The sequence below is a fragment of the Anomalospiza imberbis genome, chromosome 4 (assembly GCF_031753505.1).
Source record: "Anomalospiza imberbis isolate Cuckoo-Finch-1a 21T00152 chromosome 4, ASM3175350v1, whole genome shotgun sequence".
In the NCBI taxonomy this organism is placed as follows: domain Eukaryota; kingdom Metazoa; phylum Chordata; class Aves; order Passeriformes; family Viduidae; genus Anomalospiza; species Anomalospiza imberbis.
In genome coordinates this window covers 29,993,418-30,013,255 of record NC_089684.1, presented here as the reverse complement: position 1 = coordinate 30,013,255, position 19,838 = coordinate 29,993,418, and the positions used below count along the sequence as shown (strand labels likewise).

Below are 19,838 nucleotides of genomic sequence, written 5' to 3'. Positions count from 1 at the left end.
AAGGTCCTTCACATCCAGCTTGGGCATTTTGTCAAGGGATGGATCAAAGTTCTATAACCCAGCCAAGATTCAGGGTCTTCATGTTTGAACAAGTAAGCTGTGAAATAACAGACTGACCACAATGTTTTGCTCAGAGGATTCTCATGGATTGCTTTTGTGGTCACCCACTCCAGGATGTGTTCCTTGGCTCCTCATCTCCACAGCAGCAGAGAGCACAGAGATCTCCACCCTTGCTCAGGCTGATGTACCACAGACCTGTCTTGCCCACCAGCATCTCAGAGACACATTTTCTGCCACAATGAACGTTATTTACACAGTTTTCCATCTACATTAAGCATTACTGAGGTTGTTTTTTGTTACTAAGCCTCAATACTCAAGGATCTACCCTAACATCTGCTCTTTAACACTGAGGCTCACAGAGCTGTAAGGGTATTTAGGAGGTGCCCTCTGCAGGATTTGTCACTTCAAGCTAAATCACTTACCCTCAATTATGTTTACCCAGCTATAAAATAGAGGCAATAATACTTATTTTTCAAAGATGATATGAGGCTTATTAATGCTTGTTTAAGTGCTTTGTTATGCTTGAATGGAAAAGGAAATTATTATTATAATTTTAAGTGAAGCTTAATTATAAAACTGTTAACATAAGCGTATTAGAAAAATGAATTCTGAATTGCAAGCCAGCAATTGCTCACTCTTAAAGCAGTGTGAGATGATTTTATATGCATCTTGCTATCACTAATCCCCTCTTCTCTAAATCCTACATTTGTTTTCCATATTACAGCTATGAAGAGGCAACATGCAAATTAAATTTAATGTCAAAACAATCAAGAAACAATACCTAGTAACATACTAGGTGATCTGTCATCACTAGACACCCAATTAAAAAAAATAAAAATAGCCTCCATAAAAATCTATTCTGTTTGCTATATACTAAAATAAACTACACAAATGATTGTCACTGGTACAATCTCTAACCTGGAAAACAGGCTAAATTACCTCACCCTTGAAGACAGGAAGAGAGCTGGGTATTTTCAGCCCAGAGAAGGGAAGGCTCCCTGGACCATTCTGTACATAAAGGGGCTACAAGAAAGTTGAAGCCTTTTGGAGCTGGAGTATACAACCTTTTCACATGGGCGCATAGTGATAGAACAAGGGAAAATTGCCTTAAATTGAAGAAGGAAGGTTTAGATTAGATATCAGGAACAAATTCTTTATTATGAGGGTGAGGCACTGGCACAGGCTGCCCACAGAATTTGTGGATGCCCCATCCCTGGAAGTCCCAGGCTGAATGGGGCCCCTGAGTAACCTGGTCTAATGGAAAGTGTCCCTGCCCATGGCAGGGAGGCTTTGAAGTGGATGATCTTTAAGGTCCCTTCTAATCCAAACCATTCTATGATTTTATGGAGATCAAGTCACTGAGTTACCAAGATAACGTAAAATTTGCAATAAGACTCTCTCACAAATTTGTAAATCCTAGAGAGCACAGTTCTTCCTTTAATCAAATAACAATATGAAATCCCTTAAGTGGCTTGCTCAGAAGACAACTCGGGACTTATAAAAGTACCTAACACTGAGGATTACACAGTTATTGTATGGAAAGAATTGAGCAAAATAATTTGCTTTTACCTGCCATAATGTATTTGTCAAAACAAATATCACTTCATCGCTCCCAAATCCTCTGCAAATGTGTTCTATGAGCTTAAGCTCTGACACTTATACAATGTATACAAATAAAGGCAGAACTCCGGGATCATTTCCAGACAATAAACAGAAAGAAAATAAGCTCACTCCATTTCCTCCAATGCTGTCACCAATTTATACTTCAGAGGCTCATCAGAAGAGGTAAATAAACAAAAAAAAAAAAAAAAAATCTGTTTAGATAAGGCACTGCTCATAAAGTTTTCACAAAGAGGGTAAGTATTTGATGCTAAAACAAAGTACCTTTAAAAAAGCTTCTCTAGAGCTGGGGGCCTGCACTGCTCCCTGCCCAGAATTGCTGTGCCTGGGAATGCATTGGTAGTTTTCCATGGTCACAATAAAAAAAGATACTTTGTGCTGGGGAGGGGTGTGTGGGTAGGTGCTGTGTGAAGCAAGAACAATAAAAAGCAAAACAAGACAACAAAAAATCTCAAACAAAAAACAAAAACAAACAAACAAAAACCCAAAAAAACCCAAGTGAAAAATTAATACCCAGCAAAAGCCAAGATTTGAGATGAAGAGAGGCACCCAATATTGTCCAATGTTGACCCAAACGAAATGTCTGTATCAACAAACACGATTCGATCAGAACTGAAGGTTCTATTAATTCTTCACTGATCACCAACAGGACTATTTAATCTAAATTAAACTCTGTAAGGTTAAAAAACAAGTCTTAAAGGAAACAGCTCTCCAGAATTTCAACAGCAGTCGAAAACTGTCAGTAAGAAAACTGTCAGCAAAATCAAGAGATTTCAGTCAGCTGTGGCCATCACATGTGGCTGGACCTTGCCTGGAAGAAGGAGTGCCACCACTATTCCCCCCCCCACTGCAGCACTCCTGGAGCATCGCCTCACATGCCACTCCCAACAGACCTCCCCAAGCACAAGATGAGAGAGGGAAAACGGAGAATTGGGAGAGTAAATACACCAAAATTATTTGATAGACCAGCCTATTTGATGCCTTCTAGACAAAGGGAAAATAAGAACAGTTGTAACAATAAAGCCTCAGTACTGACAGGCCACTGATGGACCAGAGAACACTAAATGTCACAGAGCTACAGCAGACTGCTGCTACTGAAGTGACAAGGAAATCTCACAGTTAAGGACCAACATGTGCCTGGGTCTCTCTGTGCCTGTGTCTTGTCTCCTCCCCTTGATGATATTTCAGCCACAATTAATTCAGAAAGCCACAAGGTTTTCTACTGGGTTGCTGGGTCCTCCCTCCTGCATGCAGCCATGGTGTCCTTAAAACAACTTCCCATCTTCAAGACAACTTAACTGAAGGAAAAAGTTTTTCCAATCTGGAGCTACCACCAGCATCAGATACTTGCTTATATTTTCCTACTCCTAACTTTATTAACAGATTGAAGTCCTAATCTGGATGAATAATTCAAATGCTGGTAACTAATCACGCTTGTTCCCTCAGCAGATTTTTCCCATGGCGCTTGCTTGTCCTACCAACCAACTTCAATGACAAAGGCTTAATGTCATATTAGCAGCAGGCTTTTTTGCCCTCTTATGCAAACACCCTTTGCATTGTCCTCCATATTTCTAGGCTGCAGGTTCTGCAAGCATAGCACACTTATCAACTGGACTTACCAAATGTTTAACAAACTCTCACTGACTGTGTGAAAGTCTCCTGCAAAAAAAATTGCAGGATGTCATGTAGATCCAAGACCTGGACTCCAAGAACAACTGAGTCAAAGTTGCTGTCCTTTGTCTTTGTCCCACACCATCCTCCCTTTTTCTTCTCCTTGTTTTTTAATCCTTCAGTTACAATACATCTCAACAGCAAGCATGGTACTCTGCAAACAAACACACCATATGCAAGGACAAAGCAATTCATTCACTGACTTAATTTTAATTCTGAAAAGCCACTTATGATTTACTACATATTCTATTTATTTAAAAAAACAAGACTGACATGCCAATGCAAATATGCAATGCTGATGATGCACTTTGCTAGACAATTAAGCCATAAAATTCTATAGCACTGAAAATAGCACAAAATACCACATGCACAAAGGAGCCAAGTTCTGCATCCTGAGGAAATAGCTTTGTATTCCATAAATTTACAGCATTTTATATCTTACAAAAAAATTGCACTAAACCCCAGAATTGAACGTTTCCACCCCCAATCACCGTTATATGTGATATATGGAAGCCATCACTGAAAGACTGATACTGAGCATGAAAAAAATAACTGAGTATAAAGACTAAGTGCCAAAACAGAAGTACAATACCATTTTCTGATGGAAAATTTGAGCAATTTAATGGCAGCATCTGCTCTTTTTGATAAATAGGCAGATGTATTTTGGGCTTCACCCTAAGTGAATGAAAATTAATACATCATTTACTAAAAAGCAATATTTTACACAGACTCACAATACCAAATCTACAATGAAAATCTTATTCATTCTGAAGACTTACTAGCCTAGCAGAAGCTTTGAGCCCAAATATTTCTTTTTACTATAGGAACAAAGTGATTCTCTGCATGAATTTCATGTTATCCATCTGCAGAATAACACAGTATTGGAGATGGAATATTGGCTTAAATCTCTCTTGACACCATGTTTTATTTTCCTGCATGGTAATAAAAAGCAGAAAGTTTTATTAATGTAGAACCATGAAATGTACCAGGAGATACTCTAATACTATTCACTGTGAATGTAGATTAACATTTTAGGATTTATGGCTAGTTATATATTCATTAAAGTTACTGTAAACAATATCAGATGGAGGTGAAATAAACATGAAAAAGCTCTCCATAGGTTTAGGTATATTCAACATCACAAAGCTCCTCATGTGCTCATTAAGTGCAATGATGTAGCAGATATAAATCCAACATAATGACGCAGTTAAACATAAGCCTTCCTTTGTTTAAAATTCATTCTGCCTCTATTTTGCTGCATCTATCCCTGTTCTGCCTCTATCTGGCTGCTGAGCCAGTTATCTTTACATATGCTTGTCCTTCAGAGCAGTGATACACAGCCCTTCCAAACTGCAGCTCATTGCTCCAACACAGAATTTTTGGAGGACAGAAACATTCTTCTCACAGACAAACAGAAGGCATTCATAGCACTCTCTCCCTCAGATAACTCTCAGCTCCAAGTGAAAGCTCTGCACTAGAACATAAGGATCCGAAATAAATAACATAAATTTGAAGTGTCAAAAGCAAGTGCCTCACACGGGGGAAAAATCAGCAAGATAAATCCTGCAGAACATAGGTGCACTGCTTTCTTGCTGTCTGTTCTCCCTCTTCCCCATCCAGAGAGATGGTGCCCAGTGAAATCACTCAAACAGCCACTGATTTCTGGTCTGGATTTAGTGATTGAATAAAGGAGCATCCCAAACAAGGAAATCTATTTCTTTTCCAGCATGGCTATTAAATACTCTCATCACAACCAAGCTTTTCCAGGTACAAACTTGCTTGTCTGAACTTGCTCAATATGTTTAGGCTGAATTTTTCTTTCAAAGTCAAATTTTTTGGTATTGTTTTGAAGACATCACGTAACCTTCTTTCAAGTTTTTAACATCACATTTACTTATCACCCTGAGCTGTACTAGAAACAAAACAAGCCTGCAGATCTAACCCAAAATCATACAGTTGCTCTTCTGGGCATTTCATACAGTATTACTTTGAGCATCTATTTTGGGAAACATCCACTAAACCTTTTCAAGGACAGTTTCTAACGAGCAGAGACTGCAAAAGATGCAACTACAAAGCAACACATCTGAAGAAGACTGGACACTGAAAAGAAACAGGTGGTAGATGCAGAGGAGGTACAATGGTTTTGTCAGTAAGGCACAGAAATAAGAAGAACTAGATTCTGGAATCTCTTTTTATTACAAGCAGGTTCTAAAGCAAAATACTGGCAATCCTGATGGCTGAAATAAAAAGAGCAAGCTTCCTTCTCTACATCCCTCCAAAAGTTCTGAATGAAATCCAAACCAGAGTTCTGCTGACCTCTGCAGAAAGATCCAGCACGCAGAGAACCATGCTAGTTGTGAAAATGACAGGTATTTTAACACAGTGCTTAAATTGCAAAGTAAAAAATAAGCAGTGTTTATCTAGATCAGCAAGAAATGGAGTAGGTAGTGGGACAGAAGTAGCTCATATCACAAGATGAAAGCAATTGGGCTTTGTAGCCCAGCAGGATGGACAGGAAAAACATGAGACCTGATGACCCCAAAGTCTGTATGAGGCATCACTAGGGAAGGGAGGAAGTGTGCAGGGCTAGGTCAGGCTGCTCAATGAACACAGCCATTGTGAAATAGCACCAGGCCACTGCAGGGCTATTGGTTTATCTACTGAGCCAAGCTTTTATTTTCTTTCTTTTTGATTGGAAGGGACCTTTGAAAAGTCATCTAGTCAAATCCCCCGCAATGAGCAAGGACATCTTCAATCAGATCAGGTAGCTCAGACCTCCATCCACAGTGATCCTGAATGTTTGCAGGGACAGGGCATCTATCACCTCTAGACAATCTGTTTCAGTATCTCAATACCCTTATTACAAAACAATCCCCAAAACTTCTTCCCTATATCTGCTCTGAATTGACCCTCCTTCAGCTGAAAACTTGTCCCTTGTCCTGTTGCTATAGCCCCTACTATGAAGCATCCCCATCTTTCTTAGAAGTCCCTTTTCAGTACTGGAAGGCTCTTCCCTTGGAGCCTTCTTTCTCCAGGCTGAAGCACCAGTATCTCAGCCTCTCCTCAGAGGAGAAGTGCTCCAGCCTTCTGATCATCTTTTTGGCCCTTCTCTGGGCCCGCCCCGACAGGCCCATGTCTATCATGTACTGAGAACACCAGAGCTGGATGCAGTACTCCAGGAGAAGTCTCAGCAGAGAGGAGTAGGCTCACTAATTGAACTGATGTGTGCTTGCAGATGATTAAAATTAGATCACTGAGCAGTACAAAGTTTCTTTGCAATATTTCCAGGTGTGAAGTCAGAGGTCAAATTCATTTTAGTAATCACCATTACATTGGATTTTGTTGCTGTCAAATCCTGACAGAAGACTTAGAATACATTAAATGTTGTCCTCTCTTTTATACTTAGGACCCAATAAAAATCATTGTAACATACAAGGGGCTACAGTTTTATTTAGGGTCTCTAGGGAGTAATTTTATGTGTAATACTTCTTGTTAATTTAAAAACTGCCCCTATTGCCTTCAGCCTGTTAAAGAAGCATCTACCTTCACATTCTTTCAATGACCCCACCAAGTTCTAGTTCTGCATGGTTTTACATCTTTTTGATTTTCAGAGTAAACCTTAACAATGAGACGCAAAGGTGGCCTACAAGATCACAAAATCAAAATAAACCAGTTCAAAGCCTGAAGGTTTCACTGCAGGCTTTTGAATACTTCAATTCTGACAATACTGCTTTCCGTGTGACAGTTTGAGTTTCATGCTCTGTGTACAGAGCCACACATGTAGCCTCAACTAACAGTTGCAACATCTGCCCAAAGAAGCCAAAACCAAGCCTTGTCTTTATTTTTTCCAAACTCTCAAAAGAAAAGCAGAGAATTGCACTACTGGTTTGTTATATTGAGGACTCTATATATATCACCTTCAAAACATTTTATGAAAGGGTTTATAGATCACTGCTGTTTGTACAACCATGTGGGTATTTTTTGACTGTGTTGTGTCATGGAAGACATCCATGAGATTCTCTTCGCACAGCTTGGCAGATAAAAAAAATTAATTTTAAGTATAACAGCAAATCAAGCATTCATAATGCCACAAAAACATTTATCTATGCTCTGATGACTGTAATCTAACATAAAATTAATGCAGGCATTTAAGTAGTATTATGATTCACAATTAAGCTTTGCATATCGTTTTCAGCAACATCTCGGAGACAATTTTTTGTTTCAAGAAAACCAGCATTAAAATGCAATTTTCTTTTTGACTTGCCCTTCAAATTCGTGTTTTAATAGTTTGAGTCAATTTTTAAACACTGTCTTAGAATTTTTGGCGGTAAATCACTTACATAGTGTTCCTACTGATTTGAACTAGGTATGAAGTAGAGAAGTTAAAAATTATGATACACAGACTTAGCAGTAACCACTTACATTCAGAGAAACAACTGCATTGAGAATACAGGGACAGGAACATTTGAATACCATTTTAGGTCATTATTTTATCTGGTTCTGATGTGTGACCAAGAAAAATCATCACATCCACTCTATGAAGCACAGGGTAATTATTTCCACCCTGCCTTCTCTTGTGTGCTCTATTTCAATCCTAACAGCCTATAAATCAAGAAAATGCTCCCATTCACGGCTCCTTCCATGCAGTGTTGGCAGGCCAGAATGGAGAGCATTGACACCTGCTCCAAGGAAAGTAGCCCCCTAGCTGGATACCTAACTGGAGTTAGATTTTTAAACAAAGGCAGTAACGAAGCAAATCAGAAAGTCTCTGTAACCCCAGTTAACCCGAGAAAGAAGGCCCTGCCTTCCAAAGTCCCTTCAACCCAAACCATTGCATTGTACCTGCTGCTCTGGTCTAGATAAACCAGCTTGGGATAGTAACCATGTGAACACAAAGCTATACACAAAATAAATTACTCCACAGCCTGCTGTATAAATATTACCTTTAGCCATGATTTCATATCTGTTAGGAACAGAACATCTTATCAAGGTGCTATTATACATTTATAGTATTCTTAAAGCACCTGCATTTTTACTGTGGGTTCACATATGAATTCTTTTTTTTTTTCCAGAATAGGGATAATATGTACACTCAATATCCCTTTTTAAAACAAATAAAATTTCAGCATTTTCAATGCAACCAGAACTTGATCATCATATTGAATATCTAGAAAAGATTTCATAAAAACTATACTGGGCAGAAAATGGTGAGTTAGGAAAGAGAATTTTTAAGACAAAGAAATAATTTCTATGCCTAAAAAAGTCAGATTGCCAGAATACAGGAGAACACAACAAGAGATCCATTGGAGATTGCTTATCTTGTTCTTACTTTTCTTCTCCAAATATTTAGCTAATGGCCACTGAGGACAGAAGCCTTCTCTAGATCGATTTTTCCTGTGAGAACTGGCTGTTCTTATGTTCTTACTCTTCTTTAAAGTGATTAAAAACTGTAAGCCTCAGGAACTCTGATTTTTATAAAACTAATCTAGAGCTATTCAACATCCAACAGCTCAGGAATGCCTATTTAATAATTACATCTCCTCAAACTCCTCACTGGTGAATTGCTCCTATTAATTCTACCAGGAATTTGAACACATTAAGAATGCACAAGTACTGCACTGGGAAGCACTGCAGTGTTCCCTCTCTTCTTGCCAACCTTCAGTCTGCACCCAATGCAGGAAGGATACCAAGTGCTGTACGTGAGGCTATGGATGCACGATGAGTTGGAATGACCTCTGGATAACTTCACTCTTCTGGACAATCCTGCACCGTGCATTTTTGCCTTTGTGCTTTCACTTGTCTGTCACTATCCATCCCCGCAACAATAGTTAAAAAGAGAAGGAACATGACATCGATGTCATACTTGCTGCATTGCACTGATAACCCCCTATACACCTTTGGCTTCTTTCACTCTCTTTTAGAACTGGGAAACGACTGCCCAAGAGCTTAAAGCTGCTTACCTAATGACTGTACAGCAGTTGGCACACTGCAGCCTTGAGCCAACTCCACCTAAATCCTTGTGCCGGAGTAGGGATGCAGTAGCTGATGCTGCCAGCACTGTGGGTGCTCCTCCCTACAAGAGCAACACCTTTCACCCACAGCCAGTGCTCCCCCGTCTTTCCAACATGCACAACAGCAGAGGAAAAGCTGGCAGTTCTACATGGTATATTCAGGTTTCTGCTCCTGTTGACAAACTGTGAGAAGGAAAGGCACTTTTGATAAGGACAGGCCACAAATAACAGGCACAGAGACACACCACACTGACAAGCCTTGAAGAGGAAGCAGGCAAAACCTTTCGCCCTGTGGTCACAAAATACTTCCCACCACTTTATATAATATGGGTTTGCATGCCTTGCAGAGCTGAATTTACTGCTGTCTTGGTCTCTTTTCCCTCTTTCTGCTGGCACCATTCGTGTTTTTTGCTATTGATTTAGCATTTCCATTTATCCTTCTGCAGGCTATTAAAATTATTTTAGTACAGCTCATAAGAATCACGCTGGAAAACTATTCAAAGGTTCAGAAGATATTTGTCTGACATTCTACTCCCATATTCCACAGCAATAGTCCTGGATATTCTCTCCATAAGGTTGGATGAGGAGCCTGCCAAATGCTGAACTAGCCTGGCAGGTGGTTCAGGGCTATTTTTTCCACCAGGAACTCAAAAAATGCAGCAGACACAAATATTTCATGGGATATATTCACAGGTCACGCCTGACACAGGAAAGCATTAAGCTCATAAATTAAACTCGCTCCTTTGCAGTAAGCTCAGACTGACATGAGGCAGAACAAAAGCATTTGGTCCAGCAGTATTCCAGTGCAAAACTGAACAACTAGAGATCCCTCAAAGACAGACACCAGGCACTTGAATTTTTTAGATAAATTTCATTTTCACTTTTTAAATGTGCAAATAACTTGACCTTAGCTGGGCCAGTTCAACTACTGGGGGAACACAGACATAGATACAATATATGGTATGTCTGTGTCATTACAAGCATTAGAAAGACAGCAAATATTCACTTTCCAATAATAAATAAATAAATAAATATTTATTAAGCAACAAATATTTTTTTTTTAAGATTATCTGTCCTAAATGTCTAAGACCCATGTTTATGATCTCAAAATTCCAATGTACCACTGGGGAATAATCTTGGTAGGAGGGCTGTGCATTTTTGAAACCTCACTCTTTCACATACTCAAGCTTCATTTTTTTCAGTAATATAAACAAAAAGCCTACATTTTGTTGAAGGAAAGCTCTAGTTTCTCACATGTATGTGATACTTAGCTCAGGGCATTTTAAAAAAACCAAATACTGCATGAGTTGACAATGCTATATTTCAATATAATTTATTAAAATACTAATCTTAGGGGCTGTAGGAATAACTAAAGACAAACCAAGGATGGAAGGAGAAGGGATATGAATCAGAATAAGAACTAATAGTGTAAACCCACATAACATTATCTGAGTTTAAAGGACAGTGAAAACACTCTGCAAAAGAATATCCTGAGGACACAAAAAAGAAAATCCATATATAAAGGAGAAAAAGATAATCATCAACAACAACAAAAAAAAGCAAAGGCAGGAAAATTCCTTTTATGGGCATCTCCAGCAAGGTTTATTGAAATAAAAGGTGATCAAGTGGTTCTATTGCAAAGTCTATAATCCAAAGTGAAGATCCCAGCACTCTCTGGAAAAAATCCAGCCCCCTTGAAAAGTAGAGAGGGTGAGCAGCTGAGGTGTTGAATATTAGAGGTCACTTCTGGAAAACCTTTGTTCGCATGTAGCTGATCACATAACAAATAGATTTTGGAAATAGGCTCAGGCAACAGTCCTCCAAGGGGAAATGTGTTGCACATTATATGGCCATCTTCAGTAACAGGTAATAAGTTTTTACATTTATCATATGCAGCAAATTTAATATAAACATGGTTTTTCTATTAGGCAGAGGAGCAGAACACAAGTGTCTCAGAAAAAACTGTGCTCTGAGTTCCTCTGATTTTTTCTCATGCACTTAACACCTGTGATGAACGTAAGAGGAACAAACACAATATTCCAAAAAAAATATGACTCTAGTAGCAAGATGCCAAACCAAGACACTACAAAATAGATCCTCAAATTTTTTTTTCAAGCACTTAAAAACCCCCCAGAATTCCTTTATCCCAGGTATTTTCCTTCTCTGCATAGATGTAGCAAAACCTTTCTCTCATGTGGTTTCTTATAAAATTACTAACTCAACTGTAAAAAACACCCATTGCCCACAGCACTAACATCAGTTTTTTGGTAAACAGAACATCCCAAGGTTTTTTCCTTGCTTGATCTTTTCTTGATGAATACTGATAGGTTCTTCTGTTCTCCAAATGCTTCTTTTCCTGACCTTTTAAAAAAGATTTTGGCAGGTAATTCAACTTCACTAATTATATGCTAATTTTTGTATGTGGTTTCTGATTTCACATACAATTTCTACAGTTGCAAAGCTTGTGCTTTCATCAACAGATACTGCTGAATGCAAAATAAAGCTATATGATCAAACTTCCTTAATGAGCAATATTAACTGGAGAGAGCCTGCACAGAGAGCATAAGCCCCAGATTTCAAACTGCATTTGCTACACACACATTTACAGAAGTGCATGCCTAATTCCTATACAGACAAAGCTTTAAATCTATGCTAAAGGGTTGTATTAAATGCCTGAAGACACCTACAGATGTTTTTGTAGCCTCAAAAGAAGAGTTTACAGTCCTTAATTTCTGTTAAGCTTATTTAAATAATTTTGCCTATTAATGCTGTGTCATCTGGGAGGAAACTTCTCAAGCAACTCTCTCCCTACATCTCTGAGTTCTTTTGACACATTTCATATGCTGTTTCTGAAAAAGTGATATTTGCACTGATTACCCACCCTAAAATCTAAATTGGGAAGAACAGAGCTGGGGGAGGTGACTTAGATGTGCACTGAACTCAGAAAGTAACCTGAACGGGCCATTGGTAAATGCTTGAAATACCATACAGCAAATATGGATAGCTGCAACATTAATATAAAGACATCTTGGTGACCTGGAGGACAAATTATCAAGTCACACGGCTTGTAGACAGCAGCACCACTGTGGTCCAAAATTAGCACTATATATACCATATACTACTAAATGCAAAATCACCAGGAGTAGGGATTATCATCAACCAGCTTCTTAAGAACAACTTTTCTACTTACACAGCAATTTTAATAATGTTAATGGTGAGAGGAACTGAGCTGCCATGAGTATCAGCTAATTGCATTAACATGTACAAAACACTATAAAATTTTCATGCAACGTCTGTTTAGCAACTGTTCATCATGGACATGTTAACAAAATCCTTGATTTGCACCACTCCATCAACTACCAGAAATCATACATACATTGCTCCTGCCAGCTTATTTAAAATTCTCATTATCTACAACTAGCAGGTTATCTGTATGCTCCCAAACACAGAATTAAAGCAAAATAATATATATATATATTTAATACAGTTCCAGGCTTCATTGTAAATGCAAAAGTCACCCAGACCCATTCATACGCAAAAGGCTCAGTGTCACAGTTTCTAAAGCCCAGACGTTAAGCCAAGATGAAGGCTGCGTTGTTAACCACAATTACCTTAGGACAATGGGCCCTAAAAGCCATAAGAAGTTAAAAATATCATAGTAGTAAAAAAGTGAGGTTATTAAGTACTACATAAATGTACTGCTTCCACTGGATGTCCACAAGTCAAGGATGTGAGCATCCAGACTGTGACTCCTCATGCCACAAATCACTGTCCAGTGTGTGTCTTCTCCCCTTGAGAAACCTTCTAGATTCCAACAGAGCACAAATTCTCTCGGTGGCACTCTAGTAGGCACTGCTTTCTGCTACTCATCTCACTTCAAAGCAGTCAAGTAGATTTAATTGACACCTGTTTAAATTTTTTTCATCAGCTTCATCAAGGACGAAAGTGTTACCAGAGTGTTCATCACCCTTAACGTTACTCACATGCCACATCTACAAGTAAGAGATCTATCTCCCTACAAAAACATTTCAGTGACTTGGAGCTACACCTTATTGGAGTAACAGTTGCAATTCTGGACAACAATTCTATTGAGATTACATGAGAAATCTGAAAACAATTCCTCATCTCCCAAAGGTACACAAAAACCATCCTAAATAAATTATCAGAACCAAAATGACTTATTATGTATGAAATATGCATTGAAGTTATTAACAGACTTAAGACATTAAAACTACAAAGTATTTTTTTAAAAAAACTTTGATTTCCATCATTGTTCTCACTATTTTCCTGTCGAAGGATAAAGAGATATATGACAAAAAGTCTGTGATGACTCCCCCAGATCTTCTTCAGTCACCTCAAAGAGAAACAAAACAACCTTTTCTCTCCCTCCACACCAAATCTAAGAGATGGAAAACATTGGTTACAAAAATAAGTCCAAAATTGTGGATTTTGCAGTAGTGATACAGATTTTGCCATTTCAAATAGTGCTCAGAATACTGCATGTGTAGGGTCTTTTTTAAAATTATTTTGCTATATTAACACTTCCTCTGAAACCACATTTGAATGTGCTCCATCTGATAACTGTGCAATGCAGAAATTATACACTTGGAAAATTCATTATAAGATAACAGCATTATGTTAATGTGTACTAAAAATTACTACAAGTTGTAACTTTAACTTTCCCTGCCTCCCCCCTCAAAAAAAAAAAAAAAAAGGTAAAAATAAATCAGCATGCACTTCGGCATTAAGCATCTTTTGGCTTTTTTTTTTTTTTTTTTTGCCAAGAAGTATGATTTAATAAAATAATACATTGTTGACTCACCACAGCATGTGCTATGTCTCATCTATACGAAACAGTTCAAAGGCATCAACTTCATGCATGGGTTGCCATAGCTGATATTTGAGTCTGGCCTGCTGTTGGTACAGGTTTCTAATACTAGCCCTAAGCACAAAAAAAGAGAAAGAAATATTTGGGGTTTATTTTTCCAAGTCTGATTGACACAGAAAATTTCAGAAAACTAAACTAACCTGGAATATCAATATCTGCACATCATATAACAAAGACTTTAGATTTCTCTCTGATAACACCATAATGCATCCCGTTCAGGCACTAACTGTACCATAAATTTCCTTTCTTCTACACAAAGAAGAAAGGCAGGAGACAGAAAATAATGCCAAATGAAGTGCTGTTTAAATAATGGGAGAAGTGAGTCAGTTATTCCCCCACCAGCAAAAAAAAAAAAAAAAAAAGGAAAAAAATTCAAAGCCTTAGTGCTCAAGACCACATGTTCAAGACTGTTCAAATTGAAACAGATGGCACTAAAAAAAAATCATAAAAACTAAAATAATTATTTTTGCTTCTATACTATCTATCTTTCTCAGGCCAGATCTTCAAATTTTTTCTTTGGAATAAGGAAGAGTAGAAACTTTACCTATAACAAGTTGAGATATGGACACAGTCACCTGCCACCAATACCTGGGGATGGAAATTAAATTTGACTTGTGACATTATTGACAGCTTTAAAAACTGTGTGATATGGATACATATAAGCATCAGAAAAGGCCTGTGAATTAATGCTGTTTATCAAATTAGCACCCTCTTAAAACCAAATAGCAAAGCATGTGACAAAAATGTTCAACTGGCAAAGCACATGCAGCCAAGAAACTTACAGACAACCTCAAGAACTCTAGGAAAAAGCAAATGCTGTGGTATTAAGATAGTGAATAAGATAAGGAACAATAAAACATGGTGTTCTGGTACCTAACCACTGAACAAAACTAAGTCATTACTATTAAATATAAGGTTTGAGCAACATTGTCTTACCCCTGTATCCTAACATACTTTCATGTATCTGAGAAGAGAACTAAAACTTTGTTCTAAGAACAGAAAATGAAAAATCCTCGTGAGAAAACAACTACTTAACAAAAAAGGGCCCAACTCAGCCTCCTGAAATCCAACCCCTAAATTACAGTTCCTAATTTGCTGGGTTATTGACCTCTTAGTGTGTAATCCTGGTGAAGCAGCTATTGACTTGACTGGAAGGGTCTTCTGGACTCCAACTTTTACTGATTATTACCTCACGAAAGTCCTGAGAGAGTCCAACATACCCAAAGATTCATGTTAGATCAGGTCCTAACACATCCCAAATTTCCCACGTCACTGCTGTGATGTGAGCAAGGGTCTGTGCTCACAGGGTCATCAACATCGCCTTGTTCTTAGATGGGAGAAAAGCCCACAATCTGCCTAAAAACACAACGGTTTCTTTTCCTTTTTCTTGCTGTAAAAAGACACTGCCCTGTACTCCAGGCATAGTCAGGAAGATCCTAGGGCACACTAAAGCTCATGAATTCACATCCTTTGTGTAGAAATGAAACAGAACATGCCACCACCACTAGCGAGTTCACACATCAAAACTTCTGCCAAAAAAAAACCAGTAAGACTTGAAAGTTTTGGGACTTGAATTTCCTGCCCTTCTCTTCTAACAACTAGCCAAGAGAGATTCTAAATCTTGCTAACAAATCTACAGCTATCAGGCTAAAACAAAGTAGAGCAGCTCAAGAACAGCTGTGTAGCTTTCATAAACAGTGGAGAGGGGACCAGGAAATTCCATCCCATCCCCTCTACTGCTTTTGATTTCTACTTTAATCACTGGTGGTCCTTTATGAGGGTCCATTTTCCTTGCAAGTAGCTTTCAAAACAGTAAGGGTGAGAGAATCACAGAAAAGGAACAGTAAGTGTGCAAGAATCAAAAGCAGAAAATGAGCCTTGAAGGCCAGGATTTATATACATATACATATTCAGTATTGTAGTCCAATACAATACTGTATTGGACTGTACAATATTGTAGTCCAATACTCTCTCCTTTACTCCTGATGACAGAGCAGCAGCTGTGGTGATTCTGCAATCGCCAGGCTTTCAGGACATAATTTCTAGTAGTGCTTTTATTGTAAGCTCAAAATGTAATCAGTGGAATGGGAGGGGCTATGGGTATAGAATGCTTGGGACAAAAAAAACCAAAAATTTACTTGGATTTGAAAATTTATCAACAAGCCAGTGATATTTTCTGTAATTTGGAACTGTCCAAGGAACTGGGTAGTATCTACTGAACAACAGTTTAAGAGATGGCCAATTTTAAAGCTGGAGGCCATTCCCTAAATGCAGCTTTTCTCTCTTCCAAACCTTGAGAAAATTATGTCGTCGGCAAAAGCAATGATAAAACCACCTTCCTTTGGGCCTGCTTTAGCACTCCCTTAAATTAGATTAATTTTCCAATGAACTGTAAACTACAAGTGAACTTTATGACCTTCTCCAATAACATGGCAGTGAAATTTTGATAATGCTCTCTTTGCTTTCCCAAGCCAGATTTGGTACTGTAACACTGTTTGAAGGTATATTGATCCAGTACTGTTAAATCGTTAAAAAACAGCTGCAAACATGCCAGCCACTGACAGAAGGGAAAAAAAAACCCAAACCTACAAGAAAACACTCATCCCTGTCATCTGCTCATAGAAACCTGTGTGTGCACTGAAGGAGCTTTTTAACAATGAGAAGGGCATTTTCCAAGTGGGCATACAGGCAGCTGAAGTTAACTTATTTCTCATGGTCAGTGATTTCTGTCCTTATCCCATTTAGGAACATCCTTGTAATCCTAATACTCTTCAACAAAACCATAATTACAACAGGACCCTGAAAAATTATGCATACTCTGAAACAGCAGGAGAGAGCTATGAGCAAGAGTGCAGTTTATTGAGTCAGGGAAAAAGAATATTGTTTAATGGCTGAGGTCAAATCACCTTTGTTGTTCACATCCGCATCCCTGTAAGACAAAGTCATTAGCTGAGCCAACTGAAAGGGTATTCCTATGCCACTATTCCTAGCAGGAAGAGAGCAGACAGCCAGAGGACCACAGAAGAAAATATTGCTTCAGTGTTCCTGACCAGTGATTATATAGCACTATACTGAAAGAAGGTTAAAATAGTGGGGTTTGGTGCACCCCATTTTCCCCAAGGCATGGGGACTGAAGACAGGTTACATGTGGGCAAAGACAAACAGCCCTGTGCCATACCTACACCAGCCTGTTCTATCTTAACCCCTCTCTTTTGTTAAAGCTGGGCTTGCAGGACAACCTCTGTGTCCTCCACCAAGCTGATTTCAGACTCCTCTGATTAGTTACAATATAATTATTTGCATTTTCTTCTCAATACATTTCTACTCCATGCCATAATTTCCCTCAAAATCTGTATTTTCACATAGTGCCGGTTTGCCCCTGTAGAAGTCTCTAGCAAAACTTACAGTGAACATATCAGAGGACAGGAAAGTTGCACTGAGGATATCAGGAAGCTATGCAGCAAAAGGAGCCCATGTAAACAAGCTGACAATCCCCCAGCACACGAATGGTGTGAAGCATGCCCATCATGGTTCACTGGGAGCACAGCCTGCTTATTAAACAATGCTGTAACACTTAATTATCCAAGGCAAATTTCTATTATTTCTAATAATGTCACTCTGCTGTAAAAAACGAAACCAACATTTCTTCCTGTAGCAGTAGCTTTTTTAGCCAGAGGATCTCCCTGCAAAGCAACATTGATTTCACTGCAGCATCTACAGATTGTTAATTCTCTTTTGCAAAATAACTGGCCCATAGCTTGCTGTAAACACTTCTGTAAACACAACACAAAGCTCTTGTGGTTCTGTTAAACCCAGTGGGCTGAGTTGTCCACTTGAATCCAAGTAATGCAGATGATTAAAGGCTACTTTCTTAAAAACAACCCTGTCCCCCACATCCTGCAAGGTCTGTCAAACACTTCCACATACACACTTTTTTTTTTTTGGCATTCAATCACTCTGCAAAAGGCCAAGACTTCTGTCCTCTGAATCTTCCAGCTCCTTGTCCTCTTTTCATTTTTCCACATTCACATTTTTTACAGCTGTGTATGGACCCTATAATCCTCACAACACCCTCATTTTTCTCCTGAACTGCAAGCCAAGACACCTCCTTCCCCCCAAAGCCCGCAGGCAGCGTTAGAGGTGATGAGGCTGAGTAAAACCCCAGTGTTTACACGAGCCAGCTGGTAAAGCACCACCACACTCCCATCCACGGAGTGCCCTTGCCGTGCTCTCACGGCCACCAGTCACCCACAGCGCCCCAACATTAAGGCTCATACACACCCGAACACAGGAAAATGTTGCTTCTCTGGCCACAAAATGGACAGGTGCAGCCTTCTTGCTTCGCTTAGCAGTTTACTTGATTAACCTTTCTCTCTCTTTCTCTCCCTCTCCCTTGCTTTAATATTTTTTTCCTCAAGCAGCAATCAATATTCATCACCCCACCCTGCGAAAGCAGTTAGTCAAAGAATATTAGCATCAACCACCTACCATTCCTTGCTTGCGAGCTATTCTCCTCGTCCAGAAACCTTTTCCCCAAACTGCGACTTTAGGTGGTATTTTTAAATCACATTCCAAACAGTGTCGAGGAAAAAAAACAGGCTAGTTATAATAATGGTGGTAGGGGGGAAAGACAGAAAAGAAAAAAAAAAAAAATAAAGATGGGCAGTTGGTTTCCAAGGTAAATCACCGTTTTCCTTTAAAGAACTGAAGAAAAGCCTGGGGGAGAGCGTAGAAGAGAACAGAAAAAGGGAAGGCAAAATGTCTGATAATAATGAAATAAAAGGGGAGGGGGGGAAGAGTGGCTTGCTGAATCACGCTCTTTCACTGCCTGGAAACCATTGTGCAGCGTGATGCTGGCTGTACCATTGTGGAACCTACCAGAGGAGACAGGCAGAGAGCTTGGGGAATGGGGCTGCTATGGCAACTGAAAGGAGCACACATGACGTCAAAGCACACAGAGGTCTCGCAGGGGGAGGGAGAGAAAAATCTAATCTGCAGCCACAGCCACGGTATCTCCTGGAGAATCAGGGGATAGAGCAGCCTGCAAAGGGAAGCTGAGCAGCCTCCTGTAGCACTCACCAGCAGCAGCAGCTCAGACATCTGCAGTACAGCGGAAAGGTGGTAATAGCACTGTGGATCTGCTCTTTTGTTTACATTAGCTGCTACACAAAGGCATAAATGCCCATCACCCTAAAAATTTAGACATCTTTTTAAAATTCAATCAAGTTTCAGCCTGGGAGAGGGATTTAAAAAATTATAAAATAACAACACATCTCCTCCACAGCTATTGAACACAACTACTGCTCGAATGAACAAGCAGTGCAACTCTTGGAGTCCCCCAGAAGCCCAAGGACCTGCTAAAGATCTCCCTACCAGCAGTATGTTGTGCCCACTGCTGGACTGCCACAAATCCCACTTCTAAAAACGACCACTGCACAGAGGAACTATTGCATTTTTTGCTCACAGAACCAAGCAGAGTTAGTGATGACTTCTGATGCCCTCAAGTTTAAAAATTGAGCAGATAACATTTCTTCTGCACATATCAAACTGCAGGATGTCTTTTCTCTTCTGACATGAAAAACACCAAA

At 39.1% G+C, this 19,838-nt stretch overlaps 1 protein-coding gene across 8 annotated transcripts in view; it reads right to left on the bottom strand.

Moving 5' to 3' along the window:
- Window positions 1–19,147, bottom strand: part of MAPK10 (mitogen-activated protein kinase 10) — a 141,047-nt gene extending 121,900 nt beyond the window's left edge. For 2 of the 8 annotated variants that reach the window (XM_068187707.1, XM_068187715.1), the window contains exons 1-2: window positions 18,739–18,848; window positions 14,185–14,304 (exon numbers count right to left, since the gene is read on the bottom strand). The gene's annotated coding sequence lies outside the window, so the exon portion shown is untranslated. The other 6 variants (XM_068187709.1, XM_068187708.1, XM_068187713.1 and 3 more) reach the window with 6 other exon arrangements.
- Between the last annotated feature and the right edge of the window lie 691 nt (window positions 19,148–19,838).